We start from the raw sequence: 8,447 nt of genomic DNA, 5'->3' as shown, positions 1-8,447 counted from the left end.
GGTAGTGTGGCTAATTTTTAAGTTTTGAAAGTAGTTGTTTTGATTGTAAATACAATTTTTATTTTTACTATCCATAGGTATAGTCTCTCCATCCACACTAAATGTACACACTTTTGAATGACACAAATTTTATAAAACGATTGACTTTATTCTGAATGGAGTAAGAGTAATATTGTGAGCGATAAATTTATCAAAAATAGAATGACTACATTTATGATGGAAGAAAAAAAAAATAGAAAATTGAGTACATTTATATGGGGGAAGTATATAGTATTTAAGATTTATAATTTAGTTATATTTATTTTTACTATATCCATTAAATATAAATTTCACCTTACATCGAAAGAGTGCAAAATTAATACTCACTTTGGTCACAAAAAATATAATACAATTATATTTAGTGTATGTTTAGTAAATCTTATAAACCTAGATAATTACATAATCTGAGATTATTTATGCATTTGGTACCCCAAATTATCAATCAAGAGAGTTCGAAATAAACTAAGACTCTCTCTTATTTCACTATTCTTCTTTGAATAACATCACACCACCCCTGAAGTAAATTAGTCTTAACGATATAGTAAAACAGTAACTATTCACTATTTTTCTTTTTAATCTTACTTTTGTTAATCATTATATTTTCAAATATGAATATCAAACAATTATTTAGATAACTACGTAAATAGTAAAACCTCGCTATAATGAATGTCTTAACATGTTTATCAGTTAGAACGTGATGATATGTACGATTATTATTTATACTCTTTGTTGTCGATTGTGGACGGAGGAACGAGTATTCAATTTAAAATTATCGCTTCACATAGTAAAATGAAAGGTCGCTTCTTTGACGTCAAATCCACGAACCATGCAGCCTTTAAACGTCACGAGCAGTCCTACAGTGTTAAATCTGTAATGACCCGACTTTTAATTGAGGATTTAAAATCTTCTAATGACTGATTAAGGATTTATTATGATAATTAGGGTTCGGCATCCATTAATAAAATACGAACTTATATGAATTTGATGATTTATATACGTGATGATTTATTTTTATTTTTATTTTCAGTGGACGATGCACTCAAAATATATTTTGAGTCCATTAATTTATTAATGAGGATTTAACATTGAAGTGTTAAATATGAATTTTTATTAATTACTAAAGTTGATCCATGTGGTTAGTTAATTTATTAAATTGACAGGCCCAAATGGATTTTATACTTCAAATAAAAATTAGTCTTGTATGTGTCAATGTATTTAAATGAGTTTGGAACCATATAATTAATGTATTAATCTCTTAGATTTTTTTTAATGATTAAATTTGAATAAATCCTAAGCATGCTGAAGAATTTACTACGCATGCTGAAGAAATTCTTCAGTCATACTAAGTATGCTGAAAAAAGAATTCCATGTTCATACCAACATTTCCACGATCCTCATTCTTCTTTAAAGCCAACCCCACGCCTTCACCATCTTCACCATTTTCAACAACTGCAGCCCATTTTCCGCAGCAAGTTCACAAAGCAACCACACCACCAGACCAAGGTTTTCTTCTTAAACTGAGCTCGTTTATTTTGAGCTCTCTATTTCGTTCAACTATTGCAGAGAACCACCAACACATACGAACTTCTCATATTTCATTTTGATGTGCATACGCAGCCTGTTATAAACAGAATTTACATATACAAATGAAGAGTTGAAATTACATGAATAAATGTTTAAGTGCAGTATGCTCGATTGAAGAACATTTACAGTATTTGAAAATGAATTCAGTAAAAAGCCTATTTCTATGTGTTGACTGAAATCGGGGCTGAACCCCCTGATTCGTGTGTGAGAAGGGTTCAGGGAGGCGGCTGCCGCGGAGGCACGTCGCCGGCGTCGGAGCGGCGGCGGCGAACCTGCCGTTGTCTCCGATCTGCCAAGAATCAAAGGGAAAGAAGAGAGGGTTTTTAGCTTATAGTTTAAAAAGGAAAGAAGGGGAAAATGATAGAAGATAGGGTTTACCTGGGTTGTCGGCGGCTGCGGCTGCGGCTTCGCCGGAAATCAGAGAGGCAGATGCTGTCGGCGGCGGCGGTTCTCCTGCTGCTGGGCCGTCGGATCTGTTAACGAGGGAGATGTGAGAGAGAGGAAGACGTGAACGGGAGAGGCGAGGACGACCGGAGGTGGCCGCGGCAGCCTTCGCTGCTGCAGTCACAGAGCCGATCAGAGAGGGAGGCCGGAAGCGAAGCGACTCGCCGGAGACGATGGTTCCGCCGTGGAGGTGAGGCGGAGGAGGTGACAGCGGCGGCGTGGTGGCGCTTGCTGTGTCTTGTTCCGGCAGTCTTGGGAGAGAGAGATAGAGGCGAGAGGGTGAGAAAGGACGAGAGTTCAGGGGAGGAGAGAGAGGCAGCAGCCGCGCCGCTCGCCGGCGGCGGCGGTGGCGGCCAGGTTGCACGGCAGGCGGACAGATCGTCCGAGAGAGAGAGTGAGAAAGAAGAGAGAGAGACGAGAATGAAGGGGGAGGGGCGCAGCTTAGATAGAAGAAGGGGGAAGAAAAGAAAAAGGGTTTGGGTTAGGGTGTTTGAGGTTGGGCCGGGTTTTGGGCCGGGTTTTGGGCCGTTTTTAATAAGTAATTGGGCTTGTTTTTATAGGGCCATGTTCTATTTATTTATAATGGGCTTATTTCATTTAAAAGTTTTGGGCATTTGTTAATTTTTAAATGTTTGGGCCTTGTTTAAAAAAATATATATATAATGGACCTAATTTATCAAATTAATTTGGGCTTGTATTTATTTAAATCATTTGAGCTCTTATTTATCTAATTTAAATTGAGCTTGATTAATTGATTAATTTAATTACATATGAACCTTTAAATTAATTATTTAAATGGAGTTCATTTATTTCAAGTATTTTTTTTATAAGTGGATTTTAAAATAAAATATTTTTGAGTTAAACTCTTATTTAATGAATTCTTTTCAAAAGGCTTATTAATAAGGTTTATTTGAAAAAGATTACATTGTTTTAAATATGAGAAAGCATGATCTATGATGACATAATTTGTTTATGTAATATTATATGATTTGTTATTAAATGACGGAATATCTGACTTGATGGCGTGAGTAGAATGAGTTATGGTTGATGCGCATGTTGATATTCGAATAAATAGTTTCGAACCTAAATGTTAGTTATGTGATAAATGTTTTGAGTTTAAGGTTTTGAACGAGACGAGACAAGATTAATATGGATGCTAGAACCCTAAAATCATTAAAGAAGATAGTTTAGTTTAGAGACCTATCTTCCTTTCTTACACGACTTTCTTCTCGAACTTATCGACTCTTCGTCAATAAAGGTCCAGACGGGAAGTGAAAGCTAAAGAAGGAGGTAACTCTACGCCCCTAGTGGGAACGAATAAGGTGGGCATTACTTTTACTATACGTATATAGAGATCCCCTGCGTGTCGTAGGCCTCTTATACGAATGAATGCATGAGATGATTTAACTGTTAATTTCAGTTTTATATATCTATCAAACAAGTTTAATGCTACATTTGAACAAGTTATTTCGTTACAAAATCTTTGAACTGGAAAATATTACAACTATTGTCTTGCCATAAATGTTTCAATGTTTGGTATGATATCTATCTGATGTGGCTTTGCCAGTTATTATGCAATCGAATTCGGGTCCTGAGCAGTTGATAGCTATCCTGCCTTGACTAGTGTACACCAGTGACCGTGAGTCATCTAGCGGGTTGGCCGGTCAAGTGACCGTGAGAGGTGGCCACCTCTCCGGCACACAGTTCCAGATATGATAGATTACAAGAGAACTTAGTCTGCAGACGAACTTTAAGAATCACAAATGAATTTAGTAAGCTTGGGCCTTTTTAGCGAAAAACTCCCTTGCTGTACTGTTTATGATGGCATGACAATTTACAGTTTTGAAGCATGTATTTTTATACCTAGGCATACGTGCCCACTGAGTGCTTTTGTACTCAGCCCTGCATATGTTTTCTAAATGTGCAGGTTGAGCTGATGTGATGATGGTGCTGCAATGAGCGGAGTCTCCAGGGTTGTTAATAAATAGTTAACCTGTCTAGAATATGTCTTCATACATATGTCTAGCTACTTTCCGCTGCAAGATGTTGTTGATGTTATAGTATGTTATGTCATACTTTGAGTCTTAAGAGAATGGTTTCATATGATGTATAACTTGATTAATGATATTAATTAAGTTTTATGTTGTCTTTCATAGACTGTTCAAAAGAGTATTAATGAGTAAATACGATGATTTTTCTTAAGTTAAGTAAGATTTACGGTTTCAAATGATGCCCCTTTCTTTTCCCGCTTCTGAATCCCCTTCCCGAGTCATAACCCCAGTTAAGCCATCCTTAGGGATTGCGGGCTGTGACAGAGTGGTATCAGAGCGAAGGAAAGCTCTGAATTAGAAGTCTTGAGTTTAGTCTAGAATGAGTCACTAGACTAATAGTTATTAACAACCGTGAGCTCAGCGCACCATCACACCAGGCTCAACGAGGTATGTAAAATTTCAAAGTTTATTTGACGTTAAATTTTGAAGAGCATGATATTGAGGTTATATGATGAGTTATGATGTTACACTTTAAAGGTGCATAATTTGAGTTTGAGGATGTTACATGATGAATCATGAGAGCGTTTGTATCGTATGATGTTATATGATTGAGGATGCATAATTATGAGTTATGATGTGATGTATTTGAGATGTTTTGTGATGAGAATTGTTTGAGCAGTTGTGATAAGTCACGATGATTTAGATAAAGGAATCTAATGTCATTGTTAAGAGAGATTTTTTTTACTAAGTAGAAGGATGAAATGAGAACTTAGAGCTAAAGCTTGAGAGAATTGGCAATTGTTTTAAGTACTTGTTGGATTGAGTTATGAGTTTGAGTTATGAGCTTGAGTATAATAGCATGATTAATGATGAGTTATTAGCATGCTGCAATGAGATATTGTACGATATGTTGAGTTGTTTTGTGACGCGAGTTTTGCTCACGCAACCTTAATGGTACTTGAGAAGGTACCATGAGCCATAGTCTTTGGAGATGGCTTTGAGAGAGAATTGTTGAGTTGTCTTACTGAGTCACGATGATTTAGATTAAGGGATCTAATATCATTGTTTAGAGAGATTCCCTACTGAGTAAAGATGGGACGAGATGAGAATTTAGATGTTTTGAGCTTGAGTTTTAAGATAACAGTACTACTTAATAGGAGTTTTGCTAAGTTATGTTTTGTTTATTTCTGTTGCTGGAGCCAAGTAGAGTTAGTTCCTAGAGTCACCTTTAAGTTCTCCTTATAGGTTGGCCAGGACTGTTGGCACTGCACGAAAGTGGACTGTTGTGAGATCGAACTCAGGAAAGATCGAATACGAGGACGAGGCATACAGTATGTGGTACAGAGATACCCTAGCAGATTTTCAAACACATGTTCATAGACTATGAAAGGATGAAAGCCTTATGGTTGTTACTAGACTGGATGGCATCGTGCACCTAGTCCCCGTGCTACCAATCGAGTGGTAGGATTGAGCAAGGAAGAAAGCCACTCAATATGATGGGACATGTTGTCTTGAGCATTGGACCCACAGGAGATGAGATTTGTTACAGATACCCAGATTTTCTATGCGGATCTACTGACTGGATGCTTGTTTTCTACCAGGGACTCTAGAAGAGTGTAGTAGATATCGAGTCGATCCTTGAGTATCAGTTACCAAAGATGATAAAATGATAAACGATAATGAGAATGAGAAGTAGCCGTGGAGGGCTAGAGTTGATGAGGATGAGAAGAGAAGTCGGTGTAGGATAGAGCTAAGGATGATCTTGAGAGTATGCGCGGTACACCCTCGTTTTTGATTAGTTGCAATTACATTGCGATGTATATAACTTACTTAGGAGATACTGGTACTTGAGATTTTGACATGATGACAGATAAGCATGCGAATATAGTACCCTACTGATGTTAAGTAGATGGATGTTCCTAGTATGCTAAAGTAGCAACTAGATGAGTTAACTGGTAGCAATTACCGTAGGAGGTCCAGACCGAGACATAGTACTATTAATGGTGTCGGTTTAGAAGGGACATTACGATAGATACTATGGTTTTTGTAGGGTTTAAATAACCCCTTTATGTAAGCCCTCTAAAAAAAAAAAAGAGGCATTCTACTGATGGATATATTAGGTTGACCAGAGTGGTCTTTTTTGTTAGCATTTCGTGAGTGCTTATTGCCTTACAGATGAATGTTAAGGTGACCATGAGGGTTTCCTTAAAGTTGAGTTAGTAAATTGAACTTGAGTTTTGAGGATGCTTAGAGCGTTGGTCGAGTTGAGTTTTCCTTTTGTGATTTCAAAAATGCCTCAAAGATGTCATCAAGAGTGTGATGTGAAGGATAGGCGGGATAATACTCCGCCACCACCACCGCAACATGAGAGGAGAGTAAAAAAAAAAAAAAAAATATTGAACTTTTGAAACAAGAGTCTAGAACATAGGACCCTGAGTTTAAGCTTTTAGCTTGCTGGTGTGAACTTAAGTTTTGTTATGTATAGTATGTTGAGGGTTTAGAAGACACAGAATTTCCAAGTTCGGGATAGTATATTCCGTGTGACTGGGGAGTGATTATGTTGGACCTGGCCAGTCCGCATGATCCAAATCTCAGTAGACGTGTTTTGGGTTTATAAACCCATGTGTTTCAACTTTCGGTTGAAAAAAAAAATCAGATGGGTTCTCACTCTAGGTCATTTTGTTCGACCTGGTAGTTACTCCTTTCTACCCTCTGGTTATTTATTTGAGTCTCTTGAACAAATTTTCTACAACACTTTATTCTGATATCATTTGAGATTTGAGTTTTTACAACTTTTGAGTTGCCCTAGTAGATTATTTTGAGGTATACGACTAAGAAGTGTTAGTATATTGACTTAGTAAGTCACCCAAACTATAGCTTGGTTAACTGTCCATCAGTTTGTGTCTAAAATTAGTTGACATTAGTTCTTCTCCTATGATTATTATCAACCATACATTTTGTTAGCAATTTAGAGTACAAACCGTAATGTAGGGTTTCAGTACAAGGACTTGAGTTGTTTTGTCTATGATGATTTTACGATTGAATCCTTACACATGTAATATGTGGCAAGGAGTGTGTTGATTATCGCTTTTCTCTTGAAAATATAATGTCGTGTAGACGAGGAACTAGAGACAAGGTGGGGACAGAAATGAACCATTACGAAAGGTTGAGGAACTTTTTCTCGAGTAAAGCTTGTTTTATTTATTAAAACCAAGAATCTAGTTGAGGGTAAACTCTAAGATTAAGACGATGAAGAGAACCTTTGATTTTCCTTGTACCGCACGAAAATGACTTCATGTGTTGCGTTCCAGTTGACTAGATTTACAGATTTTGGTGGGAGGCCAAAAGAAAAGCAATGACTCAAGAATGTGGTTAGCAAACTTGTCTTAGAAAGACTTTAAGACGGACACATATTACATATTATATATATATATATATATTTTCTTTTCCAATATCTGCGATAGGAGGAGAGAAACGAAAATGTTCAATCTAAAGCAAAACAGGATATCTATGACCCAGTATGACCACATTTGTTGTGGCATGTCCGTTATGCCCCACAATAGGTGGACACCAATGAAAAAAAAATCCAGAAGAAGTTTCGACTTGGCCTAAAGTATGAGATAAGAATGGCATTCGCCAACCACGTTGAGTTTACGTACTTTGAATTGCTCAGCAAAACTCTAGACGTCGAGGTAGTTATGCACGGGGATCACCCGACACAAATTCAAACTGAACAAGGTGATCAAGACATAAGAAACTTTTCACCCATAGAAGGAACGATGATAGTAACACGTAGTTATATGAACCTTTAATTGAATGTAGGATCACTTAAGGTGGTAGCGAATAACTTGATGTTATACCAATATGGAACGTAGATGTAACCCTAAGAATGGACTGGTTAGCTGAGAACTATATGCTATGATTTATGCAATGAATGGGAATCTCCTTCAAACCTCCAAGAATAGACGCTTTAAGTTTTCACGAGATTAGTATAAGGAGCGGATACCAGTTATTTCATATATACAGGCCATGAAGGTGATAAATAAGAAACATTACCAAGCTTTCCTTGTATACCTAAACGGATGAGCTAGCACAGAAAGGACAGTTGAGGACGTAGAAGTTATACGTGAATTTCATTATGATTATCCGGAGAACTTACCAAGACTGCCACCCAATAGATAAGTAGAATTTACCATCGACCTAGTACCAGGATCGACACGTGTATCAAAAGCATTGAACAAGATGACTCCAAAGGAATTGGAGAACCTAAAGATCCAATTGCAGAAACTACTAGACCTAAGTTAGATCATGTCTAGTGCATTCCCATCGGGAGCACATATTTTGTATGTTATGAAGAAGTATGGTACTTTAAAAAGGCGCACAGACAAT

The 8,447-nt window shown here is 37.1% G+C and overlaps 1 long non-coding RNA gene across 1 annotated transcript; it reads left to right on the top strand.

Moving 5' to 3' along the window:
* The first annotated feature begins 1,434 nt into the window (after positions 1-1,434).
* On the top strand, positions 1,435-4,251 carry LOC131015679 (uncharacterized). Its single transcript, XR_009098652.1, has 2 exons — positions 1,435-1,542; positions 3,995-4,251. It is a non-coding gene; the product is annotated as an uncharacterized LOC131015679 (long non-coding RNA).
* Positions 4,252-8,447: the final 4,196 nt, after the last annotated feature.

This window comes from Salvia miltiorrhiza, chromosome 3 (assembly GCF_028751815.1).
Source record: "Salvia miltiorrhiza cultivar Shanhuang (shh) chromosome 3, IMPLAD_Smil_shh, whole genome shotgun sequence".
In the NCBI taxonomy this organism is placed as follows: Eukaryota; Viridiplantae; Streptophyta; class Magnoliopsida; order Lamiales; family Lamiaceae; genus Salvia; species Salvia miltiorrhiza.
Note: the sequence above shows the minus strand (reverse complement) of the source record. Positions and strands in the feature narration are given on the sequence as shown.